The sequence below is a fragment of the Rana temporaria genome, chromosome 4, assembly GCF_905171775.1.
Source record: "Rana temporaria chromosome 4, aRanTem1.1, whole genome shotgun sequence".
NCBI classification, from domain to species: Eukaryota; Metazoa; Chordata; class Amphibia; order Anura; family Ranidae; genus Rana; species Rana temporaria.
The window spans coordinates 53,773,080-53,787,020 of record NC_053492.1 but is presented as its reverse complement, the minus strand read 5'-3'; the positions used below and the strand labels follow the sequence as shown (position 1 = coordinate 53,787,020).

The following is a 13,941-nucleotide window of genomic DNA, read 5'->3' as shown; positions in this document are numbered from 1 at the left end:
CACGTTCAGGTGCTTGTCGTTGCTCCTCGTTCACGTTCAACAAGGAAAATCATTTGCATGGGCCGGCCTCCTAGTTAGCATAACGTGGACTTAGTTAACATAACGTGGAAGAAAATCGAGGGCCACTAGAGGGAGTCAAAGACTAAGGGATCCTCCGGATAAAAATAAAAAACCCTTGCCACAGCAGACTTTTCTAGCTAGCTGCTGCATGCAGCAAGGCAGACAGCAATGGAGCAAATTCAGCCCCCTTTTTTGTCAGCAGAGTAGTCACTGCTTATCGAAGGCTTCATTTTGGGCCTTAGGAAAGAGAGAGCGAGGAGTAGAACACTAGCTGACTTGTCGAAAATTGGATGCCCTGACTAAATCTAGGTGTTGCTGTATAGGTAACTTGATCAAGTAGTGGCATTTGGCAAGAAAGTGACAGACAAGAAGCAATGAAGACAAAGACACAAGGGTTAAATGCCAGTTTATTATAGCACGGAACCGAGTTTAAGCAAGAAACATTGTCAGCAGCAAGCAACAAGAACACACAAAACAAACAAGTTGGATGATGTTCCAGTTAAATCTATTTTTTGACACTGCGTAAGAGAGGGGTGCACCGGTCCTGGAGGTACTGCAATACCAGGTCGATGCGTGGAGTGGACAGAGCAAGCTCTTCTTCCATCTCCCTGTTCTAAAAATCCATTTAATATATGGTCCCCAGATAGGGGACGTATCAGATATTAAACTGATAAGAACAGATTTTTTTTTTTTTTTTTTTTTTTTTTTTTTTTTTTTTTTTTCCATATCAGTATTCGGAAATAACCAGATTCCTTTATCATTGTCATCCAGGTCATCCAAGCAACCAAGTAACCAGTTTGATTACTGATCCTTAAACATCATTTATGGTAAATATAGGCCAAATTATATATTTATATAAACTGTATATATCATCATTTCCGTATATATATACACGTTTTTTTTTTTGTTTTTGTTTTTTTTTTTTTTATATACATTCTATTAACGCTTTCTGTAATAATTTAAAGCTCCATTTTTTTCCAGCTTCTTCTTTTCCCAACTTTTTTAGATCTTTTAAATAGTAGGTGTATATTAAACTGACTGCATACTCAATGCAGTTTTTAACTTCCAATTTTTCTCTGTTAATTACCAATATATTCCTCATCTTCCATAATGCTTCTTTAAGGCAATTAATAATTAGCCATATTTTGTCAAAGTTTTCATTCGAACCAATCAATACTCCATACAAGACTGTATTTTCATCAAAGGTGTCGAATCTCCCAATCCATTTTAGGATTATACCGGTTTTCTTCCACATTTCCTGGGCAAAACTGCACCCCCAAAAAATGTGTTTAGCTGTTTCCGTTCTTTTGCACTCTGCTCTTGGACAAGCAGCAGAGGCGATCAGGCCACGTTGATGCTGAAAGTCCCTTGTAGTCAGGCACTGAGTCACAATCTGCCATGCAAGATCGCATTGGGTATTGGTCAAACCTCTTATTGTGATGTTCTTCCAAATTTGCCTGCTTTTCTGTTCCGAGAAGTTCTCAATTATTATTATATTATCCTTCTTTTTGATTTCTTTAATTATTTTTTTGTGACTCATCAATGTTTCTTCTGGGAGCTTTTGTAAGTGGTACTCTTTAATCGTTTTTTCTAAAATTAAATAAAACTTTGGTGGATCAAAACAATATGGGTTCCGTAATGACAGTCTTACGAGCTCATATCTCCTGAACATAAAGCCAACGCAATAATTCATCATATTATATGTAAAATCCCTTCCATGAAGAATGACATTTATGCAGTACGCCAGATATTTGGTTTTGATGAATCGCTTTATATCAATCATATTTCTTCCACCTTTGTCTTTATCTTGACACAGAGTAACTCTCTTAGCTCTCTCCATTGTTGATCTCCAGAAAAAAGAAAAACACACTTTAATTATTTTTTTTAAGATTTTTTCTTCATCTGGGAATACCATTGCCACATACAAAATCATAGGGAGCAAAACTTGCTTTACAATTAGCATTCTGCCTTCCATAGTTAAGTCTCTCGTTTCCCAAAAAGTTAATTTCTTCTTTACTCTCTCGAGTAGTGCTTGCCAAGTTTTTTGTCCATTATTGGTGTTATCAAAAATTATGCCCAAGATTTTAATTTCTTCTGCTGTTTTAATTTTAATCTTCTCCGCACCCATCCATTTTCCAATCCACAAGACCTCGGATTTTTCACAATTAATCGAAAAACCAGAGGCATTTTTAAACTGTTCCACTTCTTGGATTGCATATTTGACAGATACAGCATCCTGGCAACAGATTGTCACATCGTCCATATATGCCATTGTTTTTATGGCATTCAAAGTTCCAGGAATTTCTGCTCCTTTTATGATTTTCATTTTATTTATTGAGCAAAGTAGAGGTTCCAAAGCACATACAAACAAAATTGGTGACAAAGGACATCCTTGTTTTACACCACACTTCAAATGTACTCCTGATGACAAGGATCCATTTACTAAGATTCTGCTTATACATCCTGTATATAGCATTTGAACTTGGTTTACCACCTTCTCAGGGAAACCCATCTTTCGCAATACCTTAAACAAAAAAGAATAGACCACTTTGTCATAGGCCTTCTCGAAGTCTATTGAGATCATTGCCAGTTTTCCTCCTCTTTTTTTTGTATACCAAATCAAATCTCTGATTGATATTAAATTGGACAAGCTTTTCCTCTCAGGTACTGCACATGTTTGTGTTTCTCCTATGATTTTCCCCAACACTTTTTTGAAACGGTTGACTAGAATTTTGGCAAAAATTTTATAGTCCGCATTAAGAAGGGTTATAGGCCTCCAGTTTTTGAGGCTTTCTTTGTCACCTTTTTTGTATATGAGTGTGACCACACCAGATTTCCACGAATCAGGCATTCGGAAATTATTTGTGCATTCCAACAAAACTTCTAAAAAATCTTTTTTAATAATATCCCAAAAAACAATATAAAACTCAATGGGTAATCCATCATTTCCTGGTGTTTTATTTTTTTTGAAGCTTTTAATTGCTTCCAAAATTTCTTCACCGTTCAAGTCTCTGTCCAACCAGGCTTGGTCTTCATTTTCTAGTTTTTTATCCACTTTCCCCAAAAAATGGTTTTCAAAAGCGATATCTGTTTTGCAAGGGGAAAACAGGTCTTGATAGAAGAGATCAGCTCTTCCCAACATTTCCACCAGTTCTGTTTCACCTTCCAATTTATTTATGTATCCTTTTTTCGAAGCAATCTTTTTGAAGAAATAACTTGTACATTTTTCATTATGTTCCAGTTCTTCCATTTTTGACTGAAAAATGATTTGTTTTCCTCTTTCTTCAATTTGTGTTTTAATTTGACTTTTAATCTCATCGATTTCTTTTTCAAAGTCGAAACCATGTTTTTTTAATAAGACTAAAGTATTCAAGTTACCGTTTAGTTTTTTAAAGAAATCTCTTTTTTGCTCCACAATTTCTTTGCTTTTTCGTAAAAAGAATTTTCTTGTTTTACTTTTTAATTTCTCCCACCACGTCAAAATATCCATGCCTCTTTTGTTTTGACTCCATTTGGAATATTTGTGTACATATTCTTTTTTTATCTCTTCTTTTTCTAGCAGAGAGACATTCAATTTCCACAGATTAGATTTGCTGTGGCTTTGTCCGTCCAACTTATATTCGCTCTCCACTAGAGTGTGGTCAGAAAAAACAACCGGGATTGTTGAAAAAGAAATTACCTCAATCCCTCTTGAAACAAAAAGATAGTCAATCCTTGACTTATTTAAGACATTGGACCATGTATATCTATTATTCTCCTTCCCTTTACAAATAAAAGAGTCCTTTAAGCATACATCTTCAACAATTTTTTTCAAAATCTTTGCAGAGTAATCAGTTTTATCATTTTTCCCTGGTCTTTCACGAGTCTCACCCGGCCAAACACAATTAAAATCACCACCGATTATCAATGGGCTTTGTCCAACTGAAAAATATTTTAAGACCTCAAAATTTTCTTTTCTGTCTTTTTCCTCAGGTGAAGCATACACATTAATGCATCTTATCTTTTCGCCAAAACGATCCCATTCAACTTGTAAGATTCTGCCAGGGATAATTTCTGTTACTCTTTTGATTTCAATATTTACATTTTTGGTGAGTATTGCAACGCCATCATTTCGGTTAGTATTGGATCCAGACCACACAGAAGGTCCATAAATCCACTCTTTTTTATAGTTGTTATATGAACTTCGATGGCTGATGCCACATTCTTGTAAAAAACAAAAATCAAAGTCCATAGTACTTAAAAAATCATATAATACCATCCGTTTCGTTTTTGTTTTTAAACCTCTAACATTTAGAGATAATACTTTTAATTTTGTATTCATTATTATTTCACCATGTTTCTTGGTTATTCCTCAATATTTCAATGTTTGGGGAGTTTATTCCCAAATCATTTAAATCCGCTTCTTCTCTATCAGAGAGGTCTACCACAAGGGGTGATGTTTGGTGACATGGAACTGAAGAGTCGCTGGACATTCCCTCCATCTGACCCGGCGGACCTTCTCCACTTCCTGACACACAGCCCATCTTCTTCCTGGGAGCAACCCCTGGTTCATCTTCTTCTTCTTCCTCTTCTTCTTCTTCCTCTTCACAAAGTTTCATTTTTTCTTTATCCGGCTTACCGGATTCTTCTTCCGGTCTGCTTCTCTTTTTTGACTCAGAGGAGTCCATTTGTTCTGGTATCTCCACTGATGTTTTTTTTTTTAGGTTTTCTGCAGGGGTCTCAGGGACCTCTGTCTTTTGTTGTTCCGCAGTCTCACCATTTTGTTCTTCCTGAGGCTGGTTTGACTCTTCCATTTTTTCAAACGTTTCGACCAGTAAGTCAAACAGATCTTTGTTTACTGGACAATGTTCTTTCGTGTGCCCTCTTTTTTGGCACAATTCACACACTGCCAATCTTGGACAAGAGTCCATGTTATGTCCAAAGGATTTACATCCTTTACAATAGGGAGGCATCCCATTGTAATATAAGTATCCTCTGTTACTGCCGGTAATTAAAGGAGGGGGTCGCATGAAACCTCCATAGGATTGGGAGCATGGTCTAAAGGTGACCTTGAATTTTCTTTTCCCATTCCAGACCCCCACTTCATTCAGAATCTTCCCTTCATATTTGACATTTTCACAGTATGGGACGAGTATACCTATCACTTGTTTTTCAGTGACATGTGGATTGTACATATGTACTATCACAAGCTTCTCTTGTTTGGAGAAGAGTGGATGAACAAGGATCCCCCTGAAAATATCAGTATCCTGTAGCTCTATATATTTTGCGTAAACTGTTTCACAGTCTCCTCGTGACTGGAAAGTTACATCATAGCTTTTCTTTTTTGGAAAAGATTGCAAGCATAAGAGCTTTTTTAGGTCAATGCCCAACATGTTTTGCAAGATAGTCTTCGCAAAAATCCGTAGATCCAACATACCTTGGGCCTCCGGTTGGATCACAAATCTGATGGTGTTTTCGATGTAGTCAAAAGATTCCCCTCTGGACGCCATTTTCTTCGCTAGAAATTCCTCCAAGAAATCCTCAAAAAGATGGACCAAACGCAGACAGTTACAGGAACAGGATTCTTCACCAAAAAGGCTAGGATGTTCTTCTTCCGTTCACCGACCAGGATCAGCACCTCTTCAAGTTGATCGCAGCTCTACGACAATCCACAGCGCCAAACCCAATAGCAGCAGCAACTGGACCCCGTAGGGAACCAATTAACAGGCCGAGAGTGGCTGGTGTATCAAGTCTAACCCTCTGACAACGACAAGATCGAAGCCAAAAGGCCGAGAAGCGATAACCCAATTATTCTCTGTTCCGAGCGAGCGGCTTTCTGGCCCCACCGGAGGGCTCGCTGAGAGTTGCCCGTTTGCCTGTACCCGGCAAGCGCCCTTCCCCCCAGTCTAGGCTGTCCGGAGGTGTGAATCTTCAGCCAGACGGGTGTCGCTGGTCTACAGGCCTGACCCCCTGTCTACTGGACAATCCACCCCTTTCTGACACCTGCCCAACACTGCTGGAGCCCAGTCATGACCCTCAGTCATCCCAAAATAAGAATTGCACACGTTCAGGTGCTTGTCGTTGCTCCTCGTTCACGTTCAACAAGGAAAATCATTTGCATGGGCCGGCCTCCTAGTTAGCATAACGTGGACTTAGTTAACATAACGTGGAAGAAAATCGAGGGCCACTAGAGGGAGTCAAAGACTAAGGGATCCTCCGGATAAAAATAAAAAACCCTTGCCACAGCAGACTTTTCTAGCTAGCTGCTGCATGCAGCAAGGCAGACAGCAATGGAGCAAATTCAGCCCCCTTTTTTGTCAGCAGAGTAGTCACTGCTTATCGAAGGCTTCATTTTGGGCCTTAGGAAAGAGAGAGCGAGGAGTAGAACACTAGCTGACTTGTCGAAAATTGGATGCCCTGACTAAATCTAGGTGTTGCTGTATAGGTAACTTGATCAAGTAGTGGCATTTGGCAAGAAAGTGACAGACAAGAAGCAATGAAGACAAAGACACAAGGGTTAAATGCCAGTTTATTGGAGCACGGAACCGAGTTTAAGCAAGAAACATTGTCAGCAGCAAGCAACAAGAACACACAAGACAAACAAGTTGGATGATGTTCCAGTTAAATCTATTTTTTGACACTGCGTAAGAGAGGGGTGCACCGGTCCTGGAGGTACTGCAATACCAGGTCGATGCGTGGAGTGGACAGAGCAAGCTCTTCTTCCATCTCCCTGTTCTAAAAATCCATTTAATATATGGTCCCCAGATAGGGGACGTATCAGATATTAAACTGATAAGAACAGATTTTTTTTTTAATTCTTTTATTTAAAATTTCACAAGTAAAATACAAAGTAACATTTGACAAAATATGTACAAAAAAGGTCTTAAAGTTTTGTACAATATTTAAAATACAACATAAAGACAATATTTACATAATACAAAAACAAAGACGATATTTACATAATACAAAAACAAAGACGATATTTACATAATACAAAAAGACAATATTTACATAATACAAAAAAATGTTGACAATATTTACATAACACACCCCTTTCCCTCCCAGAACCCACCCACAAAACCCTCCCGAAAATCCCTCCCACAAAAAGGTAAATAACAAAGCATACAACAACAAATAACAAAATACAGCAAAATATAGCAAAAAATCAAGATAACAAGAAAAAAAACATTTTACAAGAAATCCCCATCCACCCATCGATTAGCAACAACAAAGATCAAAAAACTACCCCTACAATACACTGTCCCTCAACCCTATCCCTACACAAACAAAATCACTCCTATACACTTTCTCCACACTGTCCCTTCACCACCACCTGCACTCACCCTGAAAGACAAAAAATAAAGGTTAATTCCATCAAAAACATCAAAAACATAATCCCGAACAAAAAAACACACATTATATACACCATTGCTTCCACATATCAATTTTCCACAACCTCCGTGCATCACCCTCACCCAATCTCTTAAAATCAAAATATACATAATTAAAAATCCTTCCTCGGACCATGGCCACACATTCCCTCACTTTCACAATCTCTTGCCTAAAAACAAAGATATTCCGTACATCCCACAAACATTCCTTAACACAATTCACCACTATCCACAACAATCTCTCCTCATTCCACGTTAGATCACTCAAACCATACAACACCATCTCATATGTTAAAACATCCACACCAGTCAATCCCTTCACCATCTTCTCCATCCTACTCCATATTTTCCTAGCATACCGGCACTCCCAAAACACATGTATCACTCTCTCAATCCCCCAACACCCACTCCTCGGACACACCTCACTATCAACCAACCTTCTCCTCCTCTGAAACTCTCTCGTAGGCAAACACCCATGCACCCCCATCCATGCAACATCTTTCTGCCTATTGTCCAAACCCTTACAACACACATTCTTCCAGACTTTCTTACATTCAGCAACTCTCAAACCACCTATTCCTTCCACTTCCTCCCTCTCTTTCAACAACTGCACAATCTTCTTACTCTCACACCATTTATCCCGCGTCACATCTCGCAATTCATACCTCCTCATACACCTATCAATCCTCACATAAAACCAAGGCGCAACAAAACATACAGGCTTCCTCAGATCAACCTCACACAACTTACATTTCCGCAACACACTCCCACCAGCATATCTCACCATACATCCTGCAATATTCTCTTTCTCACTTAATCTCACACACATACTTACATACTTCACCACCAGAAACTTCTCAATACTCACCATTCCTTTCCCACCATTCATTGCACCTTTCATCACTTTCTCTCTCTTCAACTTCTCCATCCGCGACGACCAAAAAAACGAAAAACACACTCTCACAATCTGCTTCATCATTCTATCAGGCGCTGGAAATACATAATACAAAAACAACAAAATAGGAATCACAACCGCTTTCACAACCAACACTTTCCCTTCCATCGATAAAGTCCTTAGAGACCAAAAATCCACTTTCTTCTTCACTCTCGCCAACACATCCTGCCAACTCTCTCTCCCATACAAATCTCCATCAAACTTAACACCCAAAATCCTCAATCCTCCAACACAAAACTTCCAACCACATTGTTCAACCGTTCCCCACACCCCAAACAACTTGCACTCACTCTTTTCCATATTCACACAAAACCCACTTGCCATACAAAAAATCTCAATCAATAGTTTCACCCTTCTTAACCCTACCATATCCTTGCAAACCACAGTAACATCATCCATATATCCAATCACCTTCAAAACTCTACCCCCACTCCCAGGAACCTCAACTCCCCTCACACACTTATCTTTTGCCAACATCCTCAACAACGGCTCAATTACACAAACAAACAAAACAGGCGACAACGGGCATCCCTGTCTCACTCCTGACCCAATGTTGATGTCATTGGTCAGCCATCCATTCAGCAACACCTTACTTACCATACCTCTATATAAACACTTAATCCACCCAATCAGAACCTCAGGTATCCCCATTCTCCTTAACACTTTAAACATAAACTCATGCGACACTCTATCAAACGCTTTCTCAAAATCCACAGCCAACACAGCCACCTCCTGCTTCCTCTCCTTACATAACCACAACACATCCCTCAGACTCAACAAGCTTTCTGCAATCGACCTCCCAGGCACCGCACACACTTGCTCCTCTCCCACCAATTTCTCCGCTACCGCACGCAACCTATTTGCCAACACTTTCGCCACAACCTTATAATCCACATTCAACAACGATATAGGCCTCCAATTTTTCAACTCACGCTTATCTCCTTTCTTATACAATAAAACAATCACACTTTTCATCATAGAATCAGGCATCCTCCCAACTTCCAGAACTTTCATCACCATCTCATACACACAATCACCAATCACATCCCAGAACGCACAATAAAACTCAACAGGCAAACCATCACTACCAGGCGTTTTCCCTTTCTTCATACTCCCAAGACATTCATCAACTTCCTCCTTACTCACTTTCTCCCCTAACATACTCTTATCATCCAAATCCAAACACATCTCCACCTGCTTCAACACATCCTTCTCAACTCTCGCATCCCTCTTCTTCTCCTTATACAACTCCGCATAAAACTTACAAACTTCTTCCCCCACTCTCTCCTTCCCATTCACTTCCAGCCCATTCTCATCCAACACACTTGACAAATCCACTCTCCCACCATACACCTTCTTAAAGAAAAACCGCGTGCACTTCTCATCCTTCTCTTTCACCACCATCCTCGCTTGTGACATAATCTCTCTCCCTCTTCGTTCCATAAAACCTCTCAACTTCCTTCTTGCTTCCACCAAATCACACCCCACATCCTCTCCCCATTCTCTCAGCTCCTCCAAATATTCTAACCTCTTCAGCCACCATTCATACACCTCACGCTCCTTCCTTGCAATCTCACACCCCTTCCTCACAAAAAACCTCTTAGTCTGCTCTTTCACCCACTCCCACCACTCAATCACACTTAAAAAATCATTCCTCCTCCTCTTCAGTCTTCCAAAAAACACCCCATACTCTCTTTTCACATTCTCATCTTCCAACAACTCCACATTCAACTTCCATACACCTTTACCATACGTTACCTCTGGATCCATACTTACAACACATTCGATCCTACCATGGTCCGAGAAAGGCTCCCGTGTGACAGTAAAATCTTGTGCCTGCAAATTTTTGGAAATAAAACAAAAATCAATACGTGATTGTACAGTTCCCCGATCACTAAAATATGTAAAACCACCACCTTCACCCACATCCCTCAAACCAAACAAACTTAAAACCTCACCCAACTCCTTCCCCGACTTATCAATATCCCCACCACCAGCCCCACACCTATCCCCCCTGCGTAAAATACAGTTAAAATCCCCACACACAATAACCGGATCCCTCCCCCCCAAAAAAAACTTCATTTTCTCCCACAGGTCCAGCCTTCCTTTTTTATCCACCGGTGCATAAACACAAAACAATTTAAAACAAACACCCCCATACTCTAAAAAAACACACAAACATCTCCCCACCTCCACCTCCACCTTCCTTAAAATCCTGATCCTCCTATTTTTAAATAAAACCCCTACACCCGTATTCCTGCTTCGGCCGAGGGACCACACCGCATCCCCTAGGGTCCATTTAGCGGTGTGGGGGGCTTCCCTCAAATTGCAGTCCTGTAGGCAAATCAAATCGGCAGCGATTCCAGATATTTTTTGGAAGATCGCTGCCCGCCTACCAGCCGTCCCAATACTTCTGCAATTGAGGGAAGACACCCGTAAGGCCATAAAATATTAGAAAAGGATCATACTCCCGTCATGACTTTTTCTTTTTCTTTGTTTTTCCGGATCGGGTACGATGGCTCACCCCCAACACTGAACTTACCCCTGCGGACTCCTTCTCCTTCCCCTTCTCCACCGAACCGGGCCTGCAGTACCCCATCACCTCCTGCAGGCTGGACACCTGACCAGTGCTCACGTATGATGGCGCCTGTGAGGAGTCCGAGTCAACAACTGCTTCCGATGATCCGGGGTCCGGGGAGTCTGGAAAGGAGCCAATGTCCTGGGAGGAAGTAGGGGCCTCTGCACCCTCCATCTTCCTTTTTAAGGAAGGCTGCCCCACTTCCATCCCTTCCACCTCGGGGCCCTCCGACTCCATGCCGCTCCCCTCCGCCTCCCCCTCGGCCATGAGGTTGTCAGGGACACTCCTCTCGGGAAGAGAAGAGGTCCCTTCCTCCCCCACGGCGTCCAGAGGGGAGGGACCGGGCTCACCCTCCATAGGGGGGCAGGCAGCCTGCTCCCCTACTTCCTCGGGTAGCCCTGTGGTCTGGTCACCGGAGTTCACCGCGGCAGCCGGAGGACCACCTCTGGCCACATCTGCGTACGACAGTGCCCTTTGCTCCACAACCGCTCCTGAAGCCTCCACCGATCTTATTCCCGCCGCCACGGTTGTGGACTCAGATGGCTTTGCTGGTTTTCCAACCTTAGGGCACTGCCTAGCCAGGTGGGTACGGCTCCCACAGATGTGGCAGCTCTTACCCTCTGGACATTGGCTCGCCCCGTGACCCTGCTTGAAGCAGTTGCGGCAGGCCAACCCGGACTCGCACTGGTCTTTGGTGTGCCCGAACGCGAAGCACTGCCTGCAGAACAGTGGTTGGCCAGGGTACCACAGATACCCCCGGTTCCGCCCTATGGAGAAGGTCTGGGGGGGGTGCCGGACGCCACCGACCCCTTCCTTGTCCGCCTGGAAGGTGACCCAGAATCTACGCTGCCCATTAAAAGTACCGAAAACATTTGTCAGTTTCACGCCCGCAGAAACTGACTCGCAGTACCTATGTAAAAAGGCAGCGATCTCCCCATCCTGTACAAAAGGGTTGAACATATGCACAGTGATGGGGAGCCGCACTGTTGTCTCACTTGACAGGAACATGATCCCATCCAATAGTTCATGGCCTTCCTTCTCCCCCTTCCGAAGCAGGCATGTCTGCAGGTCTTCTTTTTTCCAGAATGTAACGTCATACAATCCAGTAGTGGGGAAACACTGCACGCAAAATATGCTTTCTCTCCGCATCCCAAAAAGCTCTTCGATCAAACGCTTCTGAACAAAGTGCAAACCAACAACATCACGCTTAGGCTCGGCCACGGCCAGCCTCAAAGTATTGGGTGCGCTAGGCGGCCCAATCATCCTCTCGCCCACCGATCCCACCCCCACCACATGGATGGTAGGGCGAGGTGATCGCAACCCGTTGTCTGGGGACTAAGCCTCGGGCCAATAGCAGCAAGGGGGGGCTCTCCGTAGAGAACGATCCCCCCAAGGCCGACCTCCGGGTACCCCAGACACCTCTTGACTAAGAATCAGGCAGTGGAGACTACACTTGATCTTAGCCAAAAGGCCGAGAAGCGATCACCCAATTATTCTCTGTTCCGAGCGAGCGGCTTTCTGGCCCCACCGGAGGGCTCGCTGAGAGTTGCCCGTTTGCCTGTACCCGGCAAGCGCCCTTCCCCCCAGTCTAGGCTGTCCGGAGGTGTGAATCTTCAGCCAGACGGGTGTCGCTGGTCTACAGGCCTGAACCCCTGTCTACTGGACAATCCACCCTTTTCTGACACCTGCCCAACACTGCTGGAGCCCAATCATGACCTTCAGTCATCCCAAAATAAGAATTGCACACATTCAGGTGCTTCTCGTTGCTCCTCGTGCACGTTCAACAAGGAAAATCATTTGCATGGGCCGGCCTCCTAGTTAGCATAACGTGGACTTAGTTAACATAACGTGGAAGAAAATCGAGGACCACTAGAGGGAGTCAAAGACTAAGGGATCCTACGGATAAAAATAAAAAAGCCTTGCCACAGCTGCCTTTTCTAGCTAGCTGCTGCATGCAGCAAGGCACACAGCAATGGAGCAAATTCAGCCCCTTTTTTTGTCAGCAGAGTAGTCACTGCTTATCGAAGGCTTCATTTTGGGCCTTAGGAAAGAGAGAGCGAGGAGTAGGACACTAGCTGACTTGTCGAAAATTGCATGCCCTGACTAAATCTAGGTGTTGCTGTACAGGTAACTTGATAAAGTAATGGCATTTGGCAAGAAAGTGACAAGAAGCAATGAAGACAAGGACACAAGGGTTAAATGCCAGTTTATTAGAGCACAGAACCGAGTTCAAGCAAAAAACATTGTCAGCAAGCAACAAGAAGACACAAGACAAACAAGTTGGATGATGTTCCAGTTAAATCTATTTTTTGACACTGCATAAGAGGGGTGCACCGGTCCTGGAGGTACTGCAATACCAGGTCGATGCGTGGAGTGGACAGAGCAAGCTCTTCTTCCATCTCCCTGTTCTAAAAATCCATTTAATATATGGTCCCCAGATAGGGGACGTATCAGATATTAAACTGATAAGAACAGATACTACACTTGATCTTAGCCAAAAGGCCGAGAAGCGATAACCCAATTATTCTCTGTTCCGAGCGAGCGGCTTTCTGGCCCCACCGGAGGGCTCGCTGAGAGTTGCCCGTTTGCCTGTACCCGGCAAGCGCCCTTCCCCCCAGTCTAGGCTGTCCGGAGGTGTGAATCTTCAGCCAGACGGGTGTCGCTGGTCTACAGGCCTGAACCCCTGTCTACTGGACAATCCACCCTTTTCTGACACCTGCCCAACACTGCTGGAGCCCAATCATGACCTTCAGTCATCCCAAAATAAGAATTGCACACATTCAGGTGCTTCTCGTTGCTCCTCGTGCACGTTCAACAAGGAAAATCATTTGCATGGGCCGGCCTCCTAGTTAGCATAACGTGGACTTAGTTAACATAACGTGGAAGAAAATCGAGGACCACTAGAGGGAGTCAAAGACTAAGGGATCCTACGGATAAAAATAAAAAAGCCTTGCCACAGCTGCCTTTTCTAGCTAGCT

The 13,941-nt window shown here is 42.9% G+C and overlaps 3 non-coding genes across 3 annotated transcripts; all 3 read right to left on the bottom strand.

The window, feature by feature from the left end:
- Positions 1-588: 588 nt before the first annotated feature.
- On the bottom strand, positions 589-788 carry LOC120938637. Its single transcript, XR_005749185.1, has one exon. It is a non-coding gene; the product is annotated as a U2 spliceosomal RNA (small nuclear RNA).
- Positions 789-6,689: 5,901 nt separating this feature from the next.
- On the bottom strand, positions 6,690-6,872 carry LOC120938572. The gene has a single exon (XR_005749142.1). It is a non-coding gene; the product is annotated as a U2 spliceosomal RNA (small nuclear RNA).
- A 6,414-nt stretch (positions 6,873-13,286) lies between these two features.
- Positions 13,287-13,477, bottom strand: LOC120938543. The gene has a single exon (XR_005749119.1). It is a non-coding gene; the product is annotated as a U2 spliceosomal RNA (small nuclear RNA).
- Positions 13,478-13,941: the final 464 nt, after the last annotated feature.